At 33.6% G+C, this 25610-nt stretch overlaps 1 protein-coding gene across 4 annotated transcripts in view; it reads right to left on the reverse strand.

Annotated features, from left to right (window-relative positions):
* The window catches only part of LOC142351951 (sodium-dependent neutral amino acid transporter B(0)AT3-like), a 71829-nt gene extending 51240 nt beyond the window's left edge, over positions 1 to 20589 (reverse strand). The window contains exon 1 of one of the 4 annotated variants that reach the window (XM_075404231.1): positions 20206 to 20589. The gene's annotated coding sequence lies outside the window, so the exon portion shown is untranslated. Of the gene's footprint in view, positions 1 to 2984; positions 3054 to 3331; positions 3352 to 3399; positions 3423 to 20205 lie in introns of those variants that run through there. The other 3 variants (XM_075404233.1, XM_075404232.1, XM_075404234.1) reach the window with 3 other exon arrangements.
* Between the last annotated feature and the right edge of the window lie 5021 nt (positions 20590 to 25610).

Consider the following 25610-nt stretch of genomic DNA (forward strand, 5'->3'; position numbering starts at 1 on the left):
TAAAGTTGAAGTTTGGTAAACTGTCTCATCAGACCTATGACTATTGTTGTCTCGTCGCTTCTGAAGCGTTGCTGGAGAATTCGCCACGCTTTCTGACCATCTCCGAGACCCTTGCTGTTCACACAGTCATGCAGAGTGAGCATGAGGCTACTGGTGTCTAGTGTCATCTCCAGTTATCACCAGATCTGATTTTTGTGGCTCTCATCTTCTTGTACAGCTGTAGCTCTAGCTTGAATGTGTGTCTCGTGTTCTCGCGTTTGAGCATCATTGGCATCTTCCCTCAGTGGTGCTGGCCTGTCAGGTAGCTCAACTGTGTCTGTGAGCGTTTCCTCAGAGGCCCTTGGTTTGTGCAAAAGCAGAGAAACGAGTGCTCCACGTTGGGTAGTCCTCAGCCAACCCACTAAACGTCATCCACTCCAAACTATTGTTTGATGGTTTCATTATGAAGTTTAAACTTCAACTTTTCTTTCACAAATTTTAATTTAGCTTTTATTTACGAGGGAAATCCCAACTTTTATATGTTAAAACTCTCGTTTATCTAGAAAAGCTAAAACTGCCAACACCGACACTGCAATCTTGGCAAAAACTCCTCTATTAGCGTATCAACGTTCTGATGGCTGCGCCCATAACCTGTTAGCAGGATTACGAACACTGTAGCGCAACAACACCGATGAGGCGGGACGACATTTGGCAAATTTGAGATTGAAGCTGTTTAAGCTCAAACGATATTTGAGATAGTAAGAAATAATTTTAGGAGATTCAAAAGAGAAGAAAAGAGTGAAGATTTTAACAAAAAACAGTCGTATATGCAGTCTAAAATATAAATATAACATTTACAGTGTATATTTGTTAAAAGGTTAATGTATCAAAAACCATGCGATTTTGGGGCGTATGAGTGGGGGTTAATTCAGTATTACATGCAAAAATTTAGTTCACTTGAGATCGTTCACAAAGTTGCATTTCCCATTCAATATTAGTAGATAAATTGCTATATTTGACAAACATACAGATCTAAACTGATTTACAATCGTTTTCTAAAATCTTAGCTGCAGTTGTCGTTGTAAAACTGGTAAGTTTGTTTTCTTTCTGAGGTTATTAACATAAGTTAAGTTTCTAAGCTCTAAGATGTTTTCTAAGTTCTTTTCTGTGCTCCAATATGAGTTTTTAAATTAAAACAGACTTGCTTGTAATTGAGATGAAAAACTTGAAAAAGATATGTTGAAAAAGACAGTCCCAAAAATCTATCCGAACCTCTTCTTTCCAAAAATCAACCATGAGACAAAAACGGGCCTTGCTATTACTGCGTGGCTGTTCTAAAACTTTTAGTGATCGTTTTTTTGGCACATTGTTGTAAAAAAATTATGTATTTCTTTTATAACGATCGGTTTCAATTAGTCAAACGTTGCTAAAATGTTTTTTTCCAGAAAATTTTCTTCGGGTGTGGGGAAACAAAGGCAATATCAGAGTAACTTTTGCCAGTGACAGCAGTTTTTATGTCTGCATTACGGGTAAAATTGGAAAAAGTGGGCCGAATAAGCATATTCGATACCATTTTTGCGGGAAAAAGGGCTATTTTGTCAGAAATTTAGCTAAAAATGTAGCCGAAAATGCGCTTCAAACAAACAATTCACCAAAATTCTATCTTTAAACGCCAAACCAATGAAACTATCATAACAAATTTTATCATATTTTTAGTATAAATTGATTAAAATTTAAGCAAAAATTTCGAATTACGATACAGGTGAACTAAACAACGGAAATTAGGCTAAAGTTTACACAACGTTGAACCTTCGTAAATGATCGGATAGAGCAAAATTGTAAATAAAAATTTAAATTGAGGTTCTACGCTTGAGAAGCTTTCTAATTGTTGCTCTCACCACCCAGTACGGTGAATATATTGATCGGCAACAATTGTCTGAACACAAAGACTCAGTTCAGCATGCAGTTCCTCCCCCACTGAAGTGGTTCGGAACAAAAATCGCAACAAACGCAATGAATAACCTTCAAAAAATGGCATTTTTCGTAAACTCCGGTGATTTTGTGGAATAATTTTCAAAAAGATCTGCAAAATATCGATTTAAAAACGACCTATAGATACTAACAAAACTTTTAAAGTGGAACTTTTAAAAGTCATTTAAACCATTTTGACGTCAATCAAACTGGAGTTTTGCTTGAGTTTTTTTTTAGAAGTTTAGTTTTTTAAAGTAGAACTGCCTACAATTTTTCATTCGACGAACAAAAATTTTTATGGATTACTCGAATTCTAGGGAACTTGTTTGTTGTGCACATCAGTTGTTTTCTGCAGTCATCGGTCTGTTCGTTTCATGAAAACTTCTGAGTCAGAGTTCACGTTTTGAAATTAATAGCAAAAAATTTCCCAATTTGATAACATTTTTAAAATAATATTGTTTTCAGTACCTTGAATGCGTCTTCAGTACTTTACAATAAATATTTCATTCCATTTTATACTAGCTTCATACTAAATGCATGCTAGGAGGCAGAAGGCATTAGCACCATTTCTTAGCAGTCAAAAAATCAATCTGTATATCAGGTTAATTGTCTGTAAAAATGTTGTAATCGAATTTTCGAACTTTTCTGAGCTTAAAATCGCACCAGAATGAAATACTATATCACGGATCTTTTTAGAATAAGAAATAGATCGCAATAGATAAAAAATGGTAAATCAGGATTCCGTATTTACATTTCCAGAGGGACGTTTAACAAAGTACGGCTCCAGTTTTTATTTTTTGCAATGAAAGATCTCGGCGATTCATTCCCACTGTTACTGCCAAAATTGTAAAAATTGCATCATAAACTATTATTCAAAATTTCTACTTGTTTATATTGGAATTGCGATGTTCATTGTTGAGAAATAATTAAAAGTTTTCAAAGAAAGAAGTTAATTTGTTTTTATTTTACTGGGGTAAAAACTTCCTTTTTTGCCCATTTGGGGCATCATAAAACTGTTAAACAATGTTATTTACCGATGTTTTTTTAATGATTTCTCTATAAAGTCACATTTTTCCAACGTTAGTGTTTAGGTGAGAAGTTTTCTACGATGTGGCAAACAAGTTTAGTTGTCGATAAGATTTCAACTTTTTCTGTTGGGAATATTTTGCAGTTTTTCTCAAAAAATTACCGCTAACACAAATTTTGAAATATTGCCATTTTTTATACGGGTCTTGATAATGGTAAATTATCAGGCAAGTATTAAGCGCAAAGGCCACTATCAATGGTTGTTTTATATATCTTAAGAAGATAAAAGAATAAAGGAAAAATTCAATCCAGTTATTGAGCACAATTTATTTTGACAGTTTATATTGGTTACTACAAAAGTAAGCCAAGGAATGTAGAATGATATTATGATTTGCAGTAAACAATTGGACTTTCAAAAAGAACCTGCAAAATGAATTTTGATAACTTTCAGTGAAAAATAACAAGCTCAATTTGAAGTTGTATAGTTTAGTATAAGCTGATTTTAGTTGTACTGTTTGTACATCAAGTAAGTTGTAAAAAAATTAATTTTCTGACAAGTTATGGCTCGTTGTTTTTTCAGTACTAAATCCACAACTCAAAAGCCATTGAAAACTACTAAAGTTTACCGTTCATTGCAATTGTGAATAAAATAAATTGATAATTTTTTAAGCATCTTAAAAGATAGATTTACGATTGTAGCCAGTCACAAAAACAATAAATTAGATTGAACATATTATCAATAAACGAAAAACTGCGGATGTCATACATCGGTTTCAAAAATATCTGAGGAAAAAGAGTTTTTTGGAGACACCATTAAGTTAAGCCACCATCTAAAATTTGAACGATTTATGAGGTTTGTAAAAAGTACAGTTTTATGAGTTTAGTAAAAAGTACAGATTATAGCTTAAATGATCTGCCAATGAGAGATAAAATTTTACCCGCAGAGCTTTTCATTTAGAAAAAAACTTCCCTTCTCAATTTATTTTGATTTAGTGAAGAATTTATAAAGAAAGCAGTCAAGTATCCGAAAAAAGGCGTTCAAATTTTTGGGAAAATATGCGATGAGAGAAAATCTCTCAAGTTTTTTCCAGAAGATTTGTGTCAATAGAAATCCGGAAAGAAGAAAAAATAAATTTAAAGAGAAATTAATTAGAGATATGATCAAATTACATGAACGTGTTCCAATAGATAAGCAAGTGCAAGGCTTTAGAAGTAAATTCTACTGGTAATCTAGGGACCAAACTATTTATATGTTTATAAAGTGATTCTGATAACGTAAACGTTTAACCAAATTTTTTGTTATTGTTATGAAAATTTTAATTTACATTTTATAGATTAAAAAAATAATAATAATCCTGCGTTCCAGGTATAAGGAAAAATAAGGACAATTGTCCGATATACGTACTGTTCGAATTTGCTATTTTGATTTTCTATTGAATTTATTAGTAATTTTCTTTTATCCAAACACACAGAGTTTAATAAACTATATAAAAATAGGTATTTCGATAATAAATATAACAATAATATTTGAAAACATGATCTTAATAAAAAATAGATTTTATTGGTTCTGAGAAGCAAGGACAACAAACAATTTTATGATGGTAAACAAAGCTATGATGTGAACTACCAGAACGTATTATGATTGTGCCTAAACGCTGAGCAATTTTTCTTTGTTTTGAAAAATTGTCGCTCAATAAAGCGTCTGATGGAAATAAATTGCGTTTCTAGGTATCATGGTTATAAATAAAAAAAAACAATATGTCCATGATATTATCCTCCTAGATACGGCGAACAGTTTATATCTGTTTAATATGCCCTTTCCTTTTTCAACCGAAACATTTAAGATTGGCGCAGGTACGTAACAGAGGCGCATGATTTTTAGCCAGGTTCTCATTCATTTCTTTTTTTTTGGGGGGGGGATGGGGGATGGTGAATGTGTGGAGGAGAGCTAGTGATTTTTTTTGAACAAAGTTGTCGTCCATAGTTCAACCATTATTTTGCCAAGATTTGGCTCCCGCTCTTTTTTCTGCGTATTTTTGAGATGTGGGGTCATTGCTTAAAAATCCTACATTTGCGAATGAAGCAGAGTGTGATCTTCAGTGAACGGGAGGTTGATAGCTCTGATAATATGCATGACAAAAGATGAGAAATCTTGCCAAGACCTTCGAATCCCGAATAAGATCTTAAATATAGAAGTATACAATTTATGCATGAAATAGTTAATAAACACAGGTCTAAAATATTCAAGTTCTGTCTAAAATGTCAAGGTGCCTTATGTCTTTGTCAGTTCTATCAAATTTGATTTCACTTCAAACGGTTTTCACTTCAACGGCGAGAAAAATTAAAAATGACATTTCTTGCCTATATTGTTGTTATCCCGTATCACCCCCCCCCCCCCACCCCTTTCAAGTTCACATAACAAGGCTAGAAATTGATAATTCCACCATCATGGAAATTTTGTCCGCGGTCAATATTTTGTTCGCCGCCTCCTTTCATTGAATTTGACATAAAATAATCTCGATAAAATTCGATGAAAATTTCACAAAAAATAGACTTCTATTACAATTCCATCTAAAAGTACTCAAATATTGTTTTTAGAAAAGTCGGTTAGTAGCTCTAAAAGCATTATAATTTAACGTTGACGCGCGCTTGAGAATACTGCTTTTTATTGATGATTGTTTACATTCTTCGATGCAATGAAAGCAGACAGACATTTTTCATTTTCTCAATCGGGTTTTGCAGAGTAGAAATAGGCGTTCTGACTGTTTTCTGCAGAATTTAATCCTAACTGGGCGGGGCGGTCAGGCGCCAGGACTGAAGAGAAAAATGTTAATTTTGCGCGCCTTCGAAAGAAAAGAATAATTGCAAAAATTGAAGTTGAAAACATTTTTACATCAAGCATGGAGTGCGCTGGACACTCAATTAAGGATTGAGGAGGAACGCTAATACGAGTTCGCACATAAAGCTAGAACTCGTCAAATAAAAAAGAGGTCATCGAAAAGTTGAGAGGGCAAAAAAACTTACCTTCTAATCATATATTCTGAAAGGAAGTTTTGAGCGTAACCTCAATTTTAATAAAGCAGTTTAGATAGATTCTGCGTATTAACTTGTCATGGCCTCATGGTTGTCATGGTTGAGTCTTGGAAACAGTTGTTATTAAAAACATATCCAAAAACAGATTTCTGCTGAATTTTTTGTCTTTTGAGACCTTTTCGACAATCCAATGCCTGAACTGTGAGAAATTATCAAGTTCGTTGCGTGAAATTCTCACACAATAAAAAAAATTATTTTTTTGTTCCATAAGTGCGTCGCGTAAAAAAATTATTTCATCACTATTGTTGAAAATTGTTGAAAATTTCTAACTTAATTGTTAATTTTGAAGTCCTACAGTTACAAATGTTTGCTACAACTAATGTCTGTTTTGGTTTGTAAAAAATGATCCAGACTGAAAAATCTAGAAATTCTTGTTTATGGAAAATAGAGATCAGTAATTTTTCGGCTGTCTTAAGAAACTTACCAAAACAACAGGTAGTTTCTAAGCATTAGATTTTTATGAGAAGCAGCCAATAAGATAAAACCGAAACATTGCGTTGGTCTGAAAGAAAATCAGTTTTGATTTCTTTAAACTAAAAACCGGCTATTTGTTTTCGTGCAATGTCGACTAGATGAAACTATATTACACAATGAAAAGCCGAAAAAGTTGATTGGCAGTTAATAATTAGTCTTTTTTACGTCGAAACTGAAAAAATAGAAACTTATGATAGATAATTTAGATCAAAGTAGCAAAAAATCCCTCGCCTGATGAACACTTTTGATGAGCCTTTTATAATTTTTCAATTGATATCAACTTTTGACAGAGCACAGCTTAGGTCGCCAATCAGCAACAGAACGACGTTTTCAAATATATACCCAAAGTCTTCATAAATTAACTTTCACTTCCATTAACTTTTGCACTAGATTTCATGACAAGAACAGCCACCAGTTCTTTTATAAACTTTAATAGAATGAATTGAAGCTATAAAGGTAGAAATTACCCAGATAGGTAATGTAAACATTGTTGACTTATCAAAATGTTCTGAAAAGAAAACACCGAATACGTTAAATAACCTGAAGTAGTTCTTAAGAAAGAGAAATTTTGCTTCTTTAAGCCAGCGAAACGTTGATATAAATGCAGTTAATTATGACCAATTCTGCCGTATAAAACTCCGAGCATGTCAATGTGCTTTTTCCATTTTTCAGTTGGGTTCAAACCAATTTCTAATTGCGATATTTTTTCATCTCTTTTTAACAGTTTTTATCCTAGAAACACATTGATTGCGAAACACAATAATCATGCAAACTCATCAGTAGTTGCAAAATGTTGTTTTTTCAAGCTAAGTTTTTAACTATGCCCACAACCATTTTGAAATATCAGCTCTAAATTTGCCAATTCGGTTGCTAGATTTCAATCTATGTTCATCCTGTCTCAAGAATAAGTTAAGCCATCTATTGCAAAATAAAATTATCTGAAAAGTTGAAGCTTATTTAAAGCCACGAAAAAAAGTTTTGCCACTTTTCCGCATCATTTGCGCTAAATGATCTGATTTAATTGTTGGGATAATTTTTCTTGTTGTAATATTCTAGTTCAGTTTATCAATTATGGTACGTGCATGCGCAGTAATCAATTTTCAATCGGATACCACCATTTATTTATTAACATTAATCCGGCCATATATAAATGGTTGTACCTGATATTATCATGAAAAGAGAGAGAGAGAGAGAGAGTATATCTGGACAATATCGGCAGCACCTTGCAAAAAAATCAAAGCGCGATCGTGAGTAAGTGAACGAATTTGAGATCGTTTTTGTGAAGAGAAAAAAGTTTTACTTTCATTAGATTTAATTTCATGTTCAGAAAAAAACACAAGGAGTCCTAAGAACAATTCGACATTGCACGCTGTTTTATTTGGACATTCTAAGAAATATGACCTTCAAGTGATTAAAAAACCCTTATTGAGGATGCTTTCATAGAAAACGTGCAAAATCGTAGTTTCCAATAGGATTTATATGTATAGACTATGCCAAGAAAAAAGCACTCGAAAGATTGCTAGCATATAAACAAGTGTTCGAAAATCTGCGCTTAAGGTTGCATATTATTAGATTGCCAGAAAACCGTAACTGAGCGGGAGCAAATCACTAGAAAATTTACAGCATCGTAACTACTACACAGTTTTTTAAATTTGGGATAAAATTATTACTTACTCAAGACACTCGCCATACATCTAAAAATGCATAATGGAGCCAACGGAGAATTTACTCATAGATGAAATCTGTCTCATCTAGTTCATGCATTTAAAGGAAAGAACCAAAAGCAACGGCCAAATAGAGCAACCGATTGCAACCAATCGAGAGCAAGGTAAGTAGGGAAGAGAAAACTCAGGAGACAAAACTGAAGAAACCAGCTAAGAGAGGCAGAAAAACGATAATACTGGATGTGAAATTAAAAGAAATAGATCTTAGGCCATTTTCTAGAACAAGCCTCGTTAAAGTTCCTAGAGTTCAACTGCCCAAACCAGTCCAGGGTCAAAAAGTAATTGCTAGCGACAAGTTACACATTCTAAATTAAACTCAGATGCTGCTCAGACAAATCTACAACTATAAACAGAGCCATTCAAATAGTATTTTCCGATCTTTTCTCGCATAGGAAAAACCGGGGTACCATTGTGAATTCAAAACTATTTAGAATGAGAAATCGTCAACCGAACAACCCAAAGGCATTCTACAGAATTGTGAATATGCGGAGATGGCAAATTGATGTCCTCATGGCTATTACAGTCCAACACAACTATTACGGTCCTGTAAAATAATCCGTCGATTTAGTTTAATGAAAACAGATTAAATCATCAACGATTTGCGTCAAACGCTCAGTATTGGGAAAATGATAGACGATAAAAGACAAATTTTAACGGTTAAGCCAAACAAATATTTTCAAAAGATTAGGTAAAAAAATCATATGGTCCAGCAGGATTACGAACACCGTAGCGCAACAACCCCGGTGAGGCGTGACGAGTGTTGGCAAGTTAGAGATTGAAGCTGTTTAAGCTCAACATATGTTAGAGAGAATAAGATAAATTAATTTTAGGAGATTCAAAAGAGAAGAGAAGAGTGAAAATTTTAACAAAAATCAGTCGTATATATAGTCTGTAATATAAATTTAACATATACAGTGTACATTTGTTAAAAAGTTAATGTAGCAAAAACTCAGGCGATTTTGCGGCGTATGAGTGGGCGTCATTTCATTTTTACATGAAAAAATTTAGTTCACTTGAGATCGTTCTCAAAGTTGCACTTCCCATTCAACATTAGTAAAAATCAATATTTGACGAACATACATATCTAAACTGATTTGCAATCATTTTCTAGAATCTTAGCTGCCATTGTCGTTATAAATCTCGTTTATAAGTTTGATTTCTCTCTGAATTTATTAACATAAGTTGAATTTCCAAGCTCTAAGACATTTTCTAAGTCCTTTTCTGTACTCCAATACCCCTACTCAGGTTGTTGCCAATAGGTAAGAATCTGGACTCGCCCAATTGTTGTTCTCGATATTGTTCTAAGTTCTGCTATTACAAAAAATTTTTGTCAGAAGATCTGCTGCCATTTCATCTGTTAGCGTGTAGATCAATTTGATTAAGTTGTCACCAACTCGTTCTTGGATGAAATGATATTTCGTGTCGATGTGCTTTGATCGTTTGTGAAGCACCGGGTTATTTGCAAGCTTTATGCAACTTTGGTTGTCCTCTCCTATGGTTTTGAGCTCACACTGTTCGTACCCCAGTTCTCTAAGAAGACCACGCAAAAATTTGGCTTCTTGAACCGCCGCATCTGAACCCTGGTATGAGAGTGACACTGTCGGTTACATGTTGACTTGCCAACTGACAGAACCCCCGCTGTCTCCCAGCTTGAAATAGTATCCTGTGGTCGATAGTCTATCATTTACGTCTCCAATCGTCTGCATCTGTTTCGCCAACTAGAGTGCTGTTGCTGGTTGTTGGGAAAAACAGTCTAACAGACTCAGAATAATGTAGATATCTCAACACGCGCTTCCCAGCATTGAAATGCTCAACATTTGGGTCATTCATGAAGCGTGATAAGACATTTGTGATCCACATAATATCAGGTCTAGTTTGCTTAGATAGGTAAAGTAGTGAACCTACTAGACTTCTAAATTCATGTGAATCTACTCTTAATGAATCTTCTTGAGCTACTTCAAGTTTTAGGTCATTTTCTGCTGGTGTTTTGATTTGTCTTGCATATTGAACTGATCTAAAATTTTTGAGTTTACTTTTCTTGATCTAAAGTTATTCCTTTTTCTGTTTTTAGAAAACGCTTTCCAAGAAACCATTCAAGATCTCCTCGGTCGTCCATTTTAAATTTTATTTCTATTGAACTTTGTTGATTTCTGTTTAAATATTTCCTGCTATGGCTAAATCATCAACACAGGTTAGAACAAACAGTTTTTTTTATTTTCTTTGGTTATTAGAAAAAGACAGTAGTCGTGTTTACTTCTTTCTAAAATTTAATGAATTGCAAAAATTGAAAGCTCCTGATACCAATTTTTGGCTGCTTGCTTCAGTCCATATATTGATTTTTTAAGTTTACAAACTAACTTGTTGCCATTGCTGTCTAACATTTCAAAACATTTTGGTTGCTCTAGATCGACTTCTTCGTATGTTTTAGGATGCAAATAGGCTGCTTCTTTTATCCAATTGTTTTAAAAATAAGTTTTTGATAGCTGATAAATCTAGTATAACTTTTAAGTTTTCAGGTTTGCTTGTGGGAGCAATGGTATCCGAATATGCTATTCCCTCAATTTGTTTAAAACCTTCTGCTACAAAACGGGCTTTAAACTTATCAAAATTTCCGTTTGAATGAAGTTTTATTTTGTACACTCATCGGCCACGAATAATATTTTTTCCTTTTTCTTTTGGAACTAAGTCCCAAATTTCTGTTTTCTTTTCATCTTTGTTTTCATTGCTTCAAGCCATTTTTCTGTTTCTTCACGTATTATTAGCGTTTTCGGAGTTTTCAGGTTCGATAAATTTTTTTAAAATTGTTCATTGAACAGCATGAGAATAGCATAGCTTTTACCAAAGCGTTCCGGAGGTGCTCTAGACCTATCACATCGCTTAAGTTCTCCTTTTTGTGCTGCTTTCTTTCTCAATCTTTCCATTTCATTGTACTCTAACCAAAGTTTGAAAGTCTTTTGGACTCCTGAAGGAATTGGTTATTGACCTACTTTACCTATCATTTGCTGTCTTGCGGCTGGTTTTGCGTTTTTCTGTTGTGAAGTTTTGACAGGTACTCGAATTTTTGAAGCCTTTCCTTCTATGTTTTTCACTGCGACTTTTGAATTAAACTGTACATTAATTTTGGATTGCGGTTTGACACTAGGACTTGATCTCTCTTTTTTAATTTCTTGTTCAACTTCTGTTTCTATATTGTTTTCACTTTCCTGAACACTATCTGTTTCAGTTGACCCAACCTCTGAACTTAATTGACTTAAGTTGTTTGTATCCTGAGGTTCTTTTCCTATTTCGTCTAAGGCTAGATAAAGAAAGCTGTCTTCTATATCTTTGGTTTCCTTATCAAAAGTAGTAGATTGTTTTTATTGAACCTAACGTTTCTAGAAGTGAACATTTGCCAAGTTTTTGTGTTTTGAGAAAAATAAACTGTTGCGTTATCAGAGTATCCAATAAACAGGCACTTTGTTGCTTCTGGATCGCATTTTGATTGTTTTACTGCCATCAAAATTTTTTGAATAGGCTACACAACCAAATTTTTTTAGATGGTCGGTTCTCGGTTTTCTACCGAAAACTTTTAAAAAGGCTGATTTTGTGTTTTTGTCTTTGACAAATAAATTTCAAGCATAACAAGCTGTATGTACTGCTCAATAGCTTTTTGGCAATTTTGAATCTGTTAGAAGGCATCCTACAGCCTCTACTACGGTTCTATTAAAACGTTCTGCGACATCATTTTGCTCGGTTGTTTCGTGAATTGTGTATTCACGAGCTATTTCTTGGTTTAAAAAAAATTTTTTATAGGCTCTGTTTTTGTATTCTGTCCCATTATCAGTTCGCAAAATTTTTGGTCGGCCATATTGTGCAACATACTTTTTGCAATGCTTGAGTTTTGTATTTCATAAATTTTACTACTGCTTGGCCACCGAATTCATTTTTGAAACTAATTGCATATCTGTTGCCACATATACTTGATAGACTCACTGGTCAAATATCGTCAGAGTAAATTTTTTCCAGTTTTTGAGTTGCTTTGTTATTGCTCTTTTTTGGTACAGGCTTTTCAAAATTTTTCCCAAAGCACAATTTTCACAATTTTCTGAAGCTTGGGAAACTTCATCTGTTGTATTTGCTACATCTCTAAAGTTCAAATGTCTAAGTCTTTTGTGCCAAAATTTTGCTTGGCATGTGCCCCCACTTAAGTTTGAAAAGTGGTGCTTGTTTTCTTTCTGTTTGTTAAGAAGAACACTTTGCATCTTCTTATCAGTCTGGAGCTTTCTTTGCTTCTGAGTTTAAGCACTGACTTAATTTTTGTGTGTCAAATTTTGAATTGCTTTGGAAACAAACTTGAAACTGAAATTACGTTTGTTTTGTACTCTGGTACATGCAGAAGTTTTTCAAAAATCAACTTATGTAGCACACTTTTAGTGTCTCGTGCTTCCACAACTAAATCTCTTATTCCTTAAACTTCTGTTTTTCCCTCCATCTGGATTGTTACATGAGGAATATAGTTTTTGATAAATATAAAAACAATTTTTATCTATCATCAAGATATCAGTGCTGCCTAAATCTACTACTAAATCAGACTTTGAAACTTCAAAACGAGCTTTCAGCGCTTAAACTAGATGCTAAGTCTTTATGAGGACTTTTTTGTTGCTGTTTACATGCACTTGCTAGGTGGCCTTTAGCCTTGCATACACTACTTACAGTGTTGTCCTTTTTGTAACAAATAGCTTCTAAATGTACAGGGTTGTTACTCACAAAACACAATCTAGGGCTTTTTGAACTACTTGGCTCAGAAAAAGTCCTCCTAAGATGTGATTTGAATGAAGAGTGTATACCAAATTGATGAGAAGCATTCTTTGATGACATGGCAACGTGCTGATCCTGCGCCACATTGTATCTCCGTCTGCGGCTCTCCTCAAAATTGGTGAGACGCTTCCTCAGCCCCCACAAAATTCTTTGCAGGATTGAAGCTCTCTTGCACCACAAAATGCTCGTATCGTTGTGGAAGTCCGTTCAATACCACTGCATAAACAGCGTCTCAGAAAGCTCCTCACCAGCGTGTTGCAAGCGGGTGAGCAGTTCTTGTCCTCTGATGAAGTACTGGTCGATGACTTTGTCCTCTCGAAGTTGTAGTTTGGCCAACTGTCTCATCAGACTTATGAATCTGGCTGTCTCGTTGCTTCTGAAGCGTTGCTGGAGAAGTGGCCACACTTTCTAACCGTCTCCGAGACACTTGCTGTTCACACAGTCATTCCGAATGAGCATCAGGCTGCTGGCGTCTAGTGTCATCGCAAGGTAGCACCAGATCTGATTTTTACGGCTCTCATTTTCTTGTACAGTTGTAGCTCTAGCTTGAGTCTGTGCCTCGTGTTCTCGCGTTCGCGCATCATTGGCGTCTTCCGTCAGTAGTGATGGCCTGTCAGGTAGCTCAACTGTGTCTGTGAGCCTTTCGAAGAGGCCCTTGGTTTGTGCAAAGGCAGAAAAACGAGTGCTCCATGATGGGTAGTCCTCTGTCAACCCACTAAAAGTCATCCACTTCAAAGTATTGTTTGATGGATCCATTATGAAAGTAAAAATTCGTTTTTTATATCACAAATTCTGATTTAGCTTTTATTTACGAGGGAAATCGCAAATTTTTATCTTAAACTCTCGTCAATCTAGAAGAGCAGCAAAAACTGCCAACACTGACACTACAATCTCAACTAAAATCCTATTAGCGTATCAACGGTCTGATGGCTGGCCCCATAACCTGTTAGCAGGATTACGAACACTGTAGCGCAACAACCCCGATGAGGCGGGATGATTTTAACAAAAATCAGTCGTATAAATACTCTGAAATATAAATATAACATACAGTGTACATTTGTTAAAAGGTTAATGTTTCAAAAATCAGGCGATTTTGGAGCGTATGAGTGGGTGTAGTTTCATTATTACATGCAAAATTTTAGTTAACTCCAGATCGTTCACAAAGTTGCATTTCCCATTCAATATTAGTAGATAAATATCAATATTTGACGAACCTACAGATCTAAACTGATTTACATTCATTTTCTAGAATCTTAGCAGCAGTTGTTGTTATAAATCTGATAAGTTTGTTTTCTTTCTGAGTTTATTAACATAAGTTAAACTTCTAAGCTCTAAGATATTTTCTAAGTTTTTTTTCTGTGCTCCAATAACAAGTGAAGAGCAACGGAAACAACGGAAATTTTTTGCTTCAAAATTTGAATCAATGGGTAGCCTTATTTGACTGTGGAGGTTTTAAAAGTTACTGGTGAGATGTCAGAGTTGCCACAGATTGATGTTTTTATCAATTGTAATTGAGTAATTGCCCGACAGGAGCGGATACAAGACAAACTTCAGGCCAATGATATTTTCATCAATCAGAGAAGTGGAAATCTGCTAAATAAGTGACACCATATACAAGGCAAATTTAACAGGTCGTAAGTGACAGAGGGTTGAACTATTAGGTTTAAACAATAAGTGAAATTTAAACAGAGTAGGATTGAGTTAACTGTGCTACTGGAGCCCCCAACGGACTTGAAGACAATTAACAACATTCTTCACTGTATCCACCAATGGATTAGTCAAGATTATTCCTGAAATGGCGACAGCATCTGTACATATCCCTCACCTCTCCGGTTTTTCATGTATCAGAACCAATATAATCTGCTAATGACTTCATCTAATTGATTATTGTATTTTTTTTAATCTTCAAAAATGTAAATTTAAAGTTATAACCACAACAAAAACGTTTGGTTAAATATTTACATTTTTAAAATCGCCTCGTAAATATATGAATAGTTTGGTCTTTATACTTCAGTAGAACAAATTTCTAAAGCCTCTTACTTGTCTATCTATTGGAACACGTTCATGCAGTTTGACCGTTTCGCTGCTTAGTTTCTCCTTAAATTTATTTTTAGTTTTTTTCTTTTCGGTTCTCAATTGGTAAATTATTCTACTTCCTAGAAAAATTTATGATCAGTGACCTGTCTCTCCATTTGGATTGGCACTTATTCTTTGGAAAAACTGGACAGCTCTTGAGTTTTTGGTCAATCCGTATTTTCAAAAATCCTGAACGAAGAATTTTTGGTTTCTCGACTGCTCTCTTTATATCGTGAGAGGAGATCAAAAAATTTAAGAAGACAAATTTTTTTAATGAAAAGCTCTGCTGGTAAAATTTTGTCTTTCAATAAAAGTTTTCTTGTACTGTCAAATTTTTTGCGCATGCGGCAAACCTTTATTCCCCAGTTTATTTGTCTATTTACTCTCTGAAGTGACGTAACCAAAAATTTCAAAAATAACTTTGTAAATTGTTATACAAAGATTTTAAAAATTTTTTAGGAGAAAGTTTACATTTCTACGAGTTAGAAAGCCATATTGCCATCCCTCAAATCAAACAGAATAAGGAAAACAAATATCATGACCTTAACTGTTTGGCTTTATGGTCTAATTTAGTTTGATTTTTATAATCAGCTTAAGCCCTGGGCGAAACTAAGCCTGCGATATATCAGTCACGCTATCGCACAGTACAAGCAGAGCTAATTTTTCTCTTTCGAGAACGTATTGACGATAGTAAAAATATATACACTTTATTTTGCGCAACAATTATTTTGCCAATTGCATTAGTTTGATGAAACAAAATAACTCAAGAAGTTTTCCTGCTTAATTGCTTAAGTGACAATTATATCGTTACTTTAAAAACAAAAATCCTCCATGTCAACCAGAAAATTCCAAGGCAACTGCCAGAAAAACTTCAAGCTCAAAGGACGCAAAACTCATTTTCTTGAAATCTAGTTGAGCTGTTCCACTTTTACCAATTCGTACTTCTACTTTTTGTGCTGCTTGGGTGTAAAGCTTTTATAGTTTCTTTCGCATTCCTTTGCGCTGTTGTGGGGGGGGGGGGGGGGGTGAGGGCAGGGAAACAGTTCTTGGGTTTTATGACTCCTTGTGGTGATATATGATAACTCTATTAAACGTCTGTTTGCTTGGCGGGTGGTCACGGCATCTAACAACCACCCTCCTTTTTATATCAGTCGACACTTATCAAATATCAAAAATTGACTGGGAACCATTTTAACTGGATGGTATCTGAGGGAAAAAAGAATAAGATGAGTTGTGAAAAAAAAGTAGCGGGTTGTTTTTTTGCTAAATGTGTCCTTGCCACCTTGATCACGTGGAAAAGCAGGAAGAGGAAGCAAATATGTGATTAGGGCGAAATAAAATGCAGCAGCACTAAGGTGAATTTTAAAATAGCACAGACAATGCAAATTGGCAAATTGAGGAAGTATGAAATGCTCAATTAACACCATATAAACCATTACTAACCAGCTAGAATAGCCATAACTAACCATAGCCCCCCCCCCCCCAAAAAAAAAATTCCCGCGTTCCTAGCAGCAGCCCTCTATATCTCCCTCCCTCTCAGAATTTTAAACCCGCTTGTCTTCTGCCTGCAAAAGTCCGCCCATTTTTTGCAACCATCGTTAATTCCATCATACATATGTGCATTTAGAGCACGCGGTTAATGACAAGCCGTTTCCGCGTGAACTAATTAGGAGATTCCCCTTGACCCAATGTCACGTCAAACAAATCGGGGAATTATTTTACTCCTACTCCTTTTTCAGGGAAGGGGTGAAGGGGTAAGATTATCATGGGTTGCCAGATGTCAAAATGACCATAAATTTGATTTACTGCAACTTTGCAAAAATGTTTGCTTTTTTGGAAAAAAAATCCAAATAGTTGTTTGATTTTTGATTTAGGAATCAAAATTTAGGTTTAATCAATTGCAAAATAAATTATATTACGTTTGACATTTTCTTTTTATTTTAGTATAAATGTTTGCAATTACTAGTCATCATTCGATCGCAAATAAAGCAAGGGTTTAGGCTGCAAAATGAGCAAATTATTTATAGCTTTTATCAACATTTATTGAAAGATGGGTGTGACTCTCAATTTATTGTTCCCGCATTTTTCGATGTAAAAATGGGAGAACTTTGTGCCAGCCCCACTTTTTTGTGCAAATATTCTTTTTGAATTTTGTGAGAGCATGAATTACTAGCGTACGGGGCACCAATCTAAAACGCTCTTCATCTACAGTTTCACTACAAAAAGAAATTTCAAGAATTTAGCTTTATTGGAAAAATATTTTAGAACACATTTACGTCCTTCGACTTATCTCAGGTCAAAATTTGATGACCTGTATTTGGAAAATTTGTCAAAATTATTTTCGTTTTTATTTGATTATTTAAGACAATTTAAAAATTTTGGGGGGCATCGAAGGCAGGTTTTCATGAATCTAACTCTGTCTGTGTGTGTCTAACCAAAAAACATTCAAATAATGCGAAATGTTGTGCGATAAATTTTCAGCCATTTTTGGCTACTTTGAACTTTGTTGATCATATTTGAAAAAAATTCTTTTTCTGAGATCTTGACAAATGATTAGTAAGCATTATTTTGAGATATGTCCATTCTTGGCTTCTTTTGAAAATTTTGAAAAAAATGGAAGATGAGCTTCAAAAATTGGAAAAAATATTGAGCTTCAAAAATGGAAAAAATTAAGTTTTTGTCTGGGGTCATAGCTAAATCTAGACATCACAGTGATTGAGCACCGAATAATAACTTTTAGGTGTGAAATAGCAATCTCAATGAGTGGCGATGTTTTTTATAAATGATACAAAATTTGATTTGAAAAAATATTTTTTAAATTGATTATTAATTGTTGTCAGTTTGACTTCTGCACTGACTTATGTAGAAAAAGAACCAACGAAAATTCATAGCCGCGTCACCTAGGGTAGGCGGATTTTGGTCTCCATATTTTTTAAACTCTGCAATTAATTTAGATGATATGGGTTTGCTTGCCTTAATCAAAAAACGCTTTTCTCAGATTTTGAAGATCTTTGTAGTCAATTGGAGCTTGATTTGGCATATGGTTCAGAACGCTTTCAAGCAGCAAAGCGGGTAAGAGCCAAGTTGCTGGAAGATTTACATTTATTTGTTGTTTTTTTAGAGAGCCAGAATAATGATTTTTGATAGGTTTCTTCCAAATCCATTGTTTTGACTTTTTTCAGTCGTTCTCTTTGTCAAGATTGCAATCACAGAAAAACGGATGAATCTTTTGGTCTGTAATTGCAATTGTATTTGCACCAATCAAAGAACGCCTAAGTAATTTAGGGCTTTAACATCATTTGATTTCGAAAAAGAGCGTAGAATTTTCTAGTTGTACCTTTTTTCACTTTATTTTCAGTCTGACTGTAACAGTTCTTATCGGATGACTGTAACTGCATCAGTAACAGTTCTTATCGGATCCGTAGCGATAATTATTTTCATTTTTATTACAAATTTTTCTTTGGCACTCTTTGTTTTTTTGCATCTGACACAATCTATGGTCCGAAAAATTTGAAGATTTTTTGAAGTTTCTCCTGTTATGTCGGGTGCCTGTTGCGGTAACGTTAGTTGTCACAGTGTTGATATTGATGACAGAGTGGCTATTTAATATCTAAAACTTTCTCTTCTTGTATCTATAATGTTTTTAATTAAATTTTCAGTGTCAGTCGATTGTTTTAAACAACGAACACCTTGCAAAAAACAATTGAACAATTTTTTCAGAAAAATTTTATCCTTTTTGAAAATGCAATCTTTTGCATTTATAGATTTATTACTTCCATGCCATCCACGAATATCATTTTTCTCTAGATGTGCAGAATTGCTATTTTATGGACTTCTAACCGAAATTTGTCGCCTGTTCGAAATAGATGGCAAAACCATCCCTGCCCTTATTTCAATAACACATATTGCTCGTCCTGCATTTTAAGATTTGGAGCGCGGTTCATAAGCACACTTTTGACACCAAACTGGTCAACTTCGGCGTTTTACTGTATCTTTTTGTCACATAGGCGAGTTGCTTCACTGTTCAATTATACGGCAATTTTTCTTGTCAAAAGAATTTTTTCTGTGCTTATGTACGACCTCTGATATAGTGCAAGCTATTCTCACGCCCAACACTTCCAATTTGTTTAGATTCAATTTGCGTATCAAGATAAAGCAATCGAACATTACATTTTTTAGTTATTTTTTAATTATTAATTTTCTGGGACCATGTCATCTAATTTTGTTTAAAAATTTTAAACACGGTATCAGCAACAGTAAGTTTGGAATTGCGAGTCAATCGTAGTGATGCAAAAGTTTTTAAAAAAACTTTAGAAATCTATTCACAGTTAAAAAAAAGCAGGATATAATGATTAAACTCAGTTACAACCATCATTAACAGAGAAAATTGAAAATCACGTGATTTATCTTAAAGCCACAGTAACAACTTTAAACTTTTAAGTTGAAGACAGTTGACCTCAAAAAAGTAATTCCTGTGAAATCAAGTTTTTGTCAGGTATTTGCAGCTGAAAAATTCAATCTTTTTCTTTTGCTTTTTAGTTTTTATTTCGAAGTAAGAAAGATATTTCGGCAGCAGCTGGTAGAAATTCAATTTGTTCAAATGCTTTAATGGGAACATTATGTGCCGCAGCACAGATCCTCGGGGGCTTCTTGGTCCTATATGCGTATTCTTCAGATGTAAGTTTTCCAGTTCAAGAGTTTTATAGTAAATATTCGTTATGGCTGGTATGGGCGCAGTGTTAGATAATTTTTGCTTACAAACCCCCAATAAAGGAAGATTGAGATTGTGTTCGTAAAAACTATTTTGGTTCGACACTGTTAAGCAAATTTTAACATTTGGACCCTGCTCTGCGAAAGAACTATTTTAAGATCACGTTTAAACCTCGGGGTTGTGGTTAATGGATAATCAAATCTCGGAAGTGAAACTTCCAACAATGAAAATTTATGGTTGTAACCAATATTTTATTACGATTTGTCTTGAAAAAATAATCATCAAATTATAATGCTCCCTATCTGCAGTCGATTGAAGTTCTATGATAACAACTTGTTATCAACCCCAACTTACCTTTGAGGGTGTTATATCTTCTCGTCTTATAAGTATAACAATTAACAAGTTAGTTAATGTTCAATCTGAACTAATTAGAATAACTGAAACGACTTGAATAAGTTATGACCGCTCGTATTATAATTATTCCTGCGTCATTAAATCTTGGTATAAAATTTGGCGACAACACAGCTGGAGCAGATATATTGAAACGAATGCAAAAGAAGTCAAATGTTTGTTCTAATCAGAGAGTTTTGCTGTGATGAGGTGAAGTTGTTCTATTAATCTGCCCGTGATCAAACGTAACCTAAAGAAGAGCTCTTGGGCGCAGCTTGGATTATCAGCTAATAACATCAGCTAACAGTGAAGTTACTCAACTGAGTTGAAATGCAACGGGGCGACCACTAAGTCAAGTTACATGCACCCATATAACACGATTCATGCGTTCAATTAAAAGAAGTTATGTTATTTGGGCCCAAGTTTGGAAAACTTTGTGCACAAACAGCAATATCATATCTAGAAAAAAATAATACGGATTTGACTTAGAAACGCTAGCCATTCCACGTAAAAACTGGTCAACATCTTCAGTTAACAAATATGGCATATCCGACTAAAGGGATACAAAAAAACACAATTGAAGGAAATGTTTTTCCTCAGCTTAAATGAATGTTGGGCCAAAGTGAAGACCCTATTGTGTGGTTCTAAATGCAAAAAATGCTGCTATTTCAGACAAATAATCGTTTTGCGAGCTCACTCCGGTTTTTTTCAACTATAACTGGTTAATTCAGTTTAACTCTTTTAAATTTTCCGTAGAAAGCGCGTGGGAATTAATTGCTCGTTTTCTATAACGATACAATGTCAACGGATAACTTGTCGAAATCGAAAAATGACCTCGACATATGGTGAGGCACCACAATGTTTAAATTTGTAATCAAACATATTCTGAACATTTCATGCGGCTGCCTCAAAATTATTTGCGCCACAAATCCGGTTGAATTTAGGCAAAATGAAGGCTTATTTACGCATTTTTTGAGGAAGTTAACTAACAAAATTATGTGGGTAATTCCATTGTGTCACTTTTGGTAAACTCGACGTTGCTTACAATTTTATATCTAAATTTTCTACAGAAACATTAAAAAAAATGAAACAAGTGAAAAAGTTTTTAACTACTTGTTTGTTCTAAGTCAGGAATTCAGAAATATATGACAACAAAACAATTTAAATCAACAGAAATGACAGACCAGACAGAAGTAATAACCGAAACGACTCTTGCTTGTATTGAGAAATTTGTGACTTCAGGAACCTTGAGAATGAAACAAAAAGGTCAATGGATGACCAATCAATTAAAAAAATTAAAAAAAACAATCTTTTCAAGAACTGGTTGGAAAATTTTTCAGATAAAAAACATATGTCATATTGCAATCAGCGCAACCTTGCAAACACAATATCAAAAACCCAGGTCTGAGTTATTACAAAACTCTTACTATAAGGATTAATAAAACGAACGAAAGCCTTTTCCTGCGTTCAGTAAATTTTGCACCAACGAAAAAAATCCTCGAGCTGAATATTAACTCTGAGATTTTTAATGAGAACATTTAGCAACTCATATTTCACTGAAAACAAAATTTCATTTGATCATTATGGCATTAGTAGTAATATTGTATAAATTTTCATTTCAGCAAATTTACGTCCAGAAAAAGGTTTGTTTAGTGAACGTATTACACTTAGCTATTCTCCTTCCACATGGAAGTTGATGAAAACAAAACCAGTGTTTAAAAATGGTTCAAAAACTAACCTGAGTTCGTAAAATTTTATTAGTCTCATAATCTCATTATCACTGGCTTTTGAGAAAAATGTATTTAATAAGATTATAAAACTTTCAGCATTTTTTCATAGAGTTTAAAAATTCGATGCAAAATAAAATGGATTTCAGCATGAAAAATTGCACACAAACACTGTTTTTGATATGGCCTCTTGTTACTGAACTTTTAAGGCAGTTGTTAGACCCAAATATAACAGGATTAGCATAATTTTTGACCAAAAAAAAGCATTTGACACCATATGAAATAAAACAATTATTAAACAACAGGAAAGTACGGTTCCGGGGAAACTTCTAAAACTTATTGGAAATTTTCTTGGAAACTACCGCTAGTATGTTGAATATAACGTTTTTTTCACAGAAATTGAATTTGGAGAATGGCAAAAAAATTTATATGATGGATAAAGTTATTCTCTTTGCTGATGATATTGCAATTTACTCGTCTGTAAAGTAAAACAGTAGTGAGTTCTGTAATAAAAATACGCAAACAAATATTTGGTTTGAAAAACCTGAATTTGCCTTAAAGACAAAATGCAGTCTAATGAACTTCTCAAAGCATGAACTTATGAAATAAAATTATCTATGAAAAAATGTACAAAAACATGAACGAAAATACGTACATAGGCACCATTAAAGATCACAAATTAATGCCAGAACCGTATTTAATTATGATTTTATGGACTACGGTTGCACAAATAAACAAGTTGAAAAAACAATAAATCGGAAAAAAATTTTGAGCTTTTTTGATCAAAAAAAAACTTGCTTCCGTTGAAATAATTATGTGCAATTTCTTTTTTTTTTCAGGTGGCAGACAATTTTGTTATTGACCTGCTCACTGAAAAAAAATTTGTTGCCAGAGAGAAAACTCGGATTGCATCTAACGCTTTATTAACAAGCAACTCATTGGAGAAAGGAACAGGAAAATTTTTAAAACAACAACTCATTCTTGTTCGCAATTATGCAGTTCAAAACATTTTATTCCCAGAAAATGTAGCTGAAATGGTTTGCCATCAGTTAAATCCTTTAACAAAAATTTTTTAACCTTTCATTTCCTTTTTGGAAATCAAAACTTCAAAGCTTGTTTTTTGACGTGCGTTGGGTCTCCGCAAATATATTTCTGCCACTCGATAAGACCTAGATCTTTTCGTGAGATCCCATTATGCGTGAAATATCTAATATTTTACATAATTTTTGTTGCTGTTTTATTGAAATTCAAAATCCAAAAAGATTCTACGATGGAAACCAAACTCTGTGCAGTTGTTGTTTATATTCACGGTTTGGATTACAAGTTTAAATTAATGATAAACACAATTAGGAAACCGGTTGGAAATTAAATCAAGTACGCGCAGTCGACCAACGCAGTTAAAAAATCTCAATTTTAATGGTATTTGCAATAGCTCAGGAAAACCACTTATCAGAGAAAGTAACTAGATAACGTTTTTGGTCCCTTAAGATCATTTGGGACCTTTATGTTGTCCCTTAAGATCATTTTTTTTAAAAATAAGGTATCGTTCAGAGATTTTAGGAGATAATATTTGAGTACTTAATGCGATCTTGAGCTCAATCGGCGTAAAAGTAATCTGTGCAAAAATTCCGTTTCAAAAAATCAATTTATTTTTCCGTATTTTCTGGAAAAGTTGTTAGCAAAGAAAAGATAGAAACTTGGTGACTCCAAAAAGACCACTTTATGAGCAACGTTTTGAGTGATTAAGGAGACAGGACGCGGCTTTGAAACAAGACAATTTTTTGTGAAAAGTCTTCGCATGGGATTGGCTGCGTGAATTCAACAAAATGAAACAACGTTTTAAATTGAGATGGTGAAAGCTTTTCTTGGTTTTAACAAATAATAAAGGACTCGCTGGCCACTGAGAAACTTAACTAAAATAGGATTAACAAGAGCTCAAATACATCAGTTTTTTAAAAAATTATTTTCAAATTTTTATGTACATCTTGAAACTTTGATTTAGGAGAAGCCAGAAAGTCTATTACTACGACAGAAAGCGAGCTAATTGCAAATTAAGTTCCCTAATAAAAGAAACAACTAATGACACATAGTTGGCAAGCTAGCAAATTTTTTTGATGTATTTTTTGGATAATTTGTGATTTCGTGTTATAATTTCAAGTGCCATTTGTTCTAGAATGAAGCTTCTAACACTATTATAGGAGGAAAAATCAAACAAGCTGCCGCTATTACGCTGTAGCTTTGACACGTTCGAGATGAAACTTCCTTGTTCATGTCTTTTTGCTAAGATACATAATGATTTACTGAGATTAAGTTTTTGTAGATAATCTGGTCAAGATGAACTCTTTTCGTCATAATAAACAAATATTTCTGCTAGCCGAGTTCTTCTCAGAAAATTTGTGCTAAAAAAATCAAAGCAGTTATATTATTTGGCAATTTGAATCGTTTCGCTAAATTTTTGTAACGATTAAAGGTTTTTTTAATAGTTTTTGTTCTTCCCCAAAACTGATTTACATAAATACTTTATTTTAAAAAAAACACCAAAATCAAAAAATCTGTTTGCACGAGAGTTCCCTTAGACTAAATTGAAACTTTAAGCATTTTTTCTTTCAATGTTTGCACTTAAATCGACATAAATTTTTTTTTTAAAAAAACCGAAATTATAGTGAACGATAAAGTGCCTCAATTTGCCGGTTTCATTTTTGTTGATATTTGCAAACACGGTAGTTTTTGCGATTGGAAGCTGTCAGAAGCATACAAATATCCGTCGAAATGGAGTTATAAAGTGTGCAGAAACAAAATTCCTAATGCTAATGTCATTTTCGTCCATTCTGTTTATTGCATTATTTCATTACCTTTTTAAACAAAATCATTTAAACCAAAGGTGTGTCTAACAAGACTTGTTAGTTTTTTTTCATAAATCAACAGATAATTGTCGTTAATATTTTTTACGTTATTGAGATAGCTTGATTTCTGCCACTGAGGAAACTTTTCTTCCACACTTGCTAACCTAAAAAAACAAACTGTTCCTAATTTTGTTTGTTTTCACATTTATAAGATAGTGCTTATAAATGCGAAAAAAGTAAAATTATCATTGAATATATGGGCTACTCATTGATGATTTCGTACAAAAAAAATTTTTTCCTCAAGCAAATTTTATGGAGAAATTTTAAGTATATATGCCTGCAATTTCTTTCTCAGGTTGTTTTAAAGTCAACGGTAATCTAAATGGTCTTTTTGATAATTTTTTTCTCTCGATATCTATAAATAACTTAAATACTGTCTAAATTGAACAAAGAGTGATTTATTCATTTTCGCATTTTAATTTCTTTTGCAATCGCAATTTCTTTCCATGATCTACAGAGGTGGTCGATATTTGATCAACGTTTTCTTTTGAGCTTATAATATTTAGTTTCATTTTCGAATCCGATAAAAAGAATCTTGAAGTCGATTACATTTATGGCTAATTTTCCAGCTTTATAGTAAGGTAAATCTGAGAACAAATATGAGAACCAATTGAGGTCTTTAAAATTGCTTTAAATGGCTCTATCTTTTTATATGGAGATTCGCTATTGATTATATTTATGCTTAAAACGAAATTATCAAAATAGATAAAAATTTATTTGGGTGAAAAACACTAAAAGT

Source organism: Convolutriloba macropyga, chromosome 13, assembly GCF_964194025.1.
Source record: "Convolutriloba macropyga chromosome 13, txConMacr16.3, whole genome shotgun sequence".
Taxonomy (NCBI): Eukaryota; Metazoa; Xenacoelomorpha; order Acoela; family Convolutidae; genus Convolutriloba; species Convolutriloba macropyga.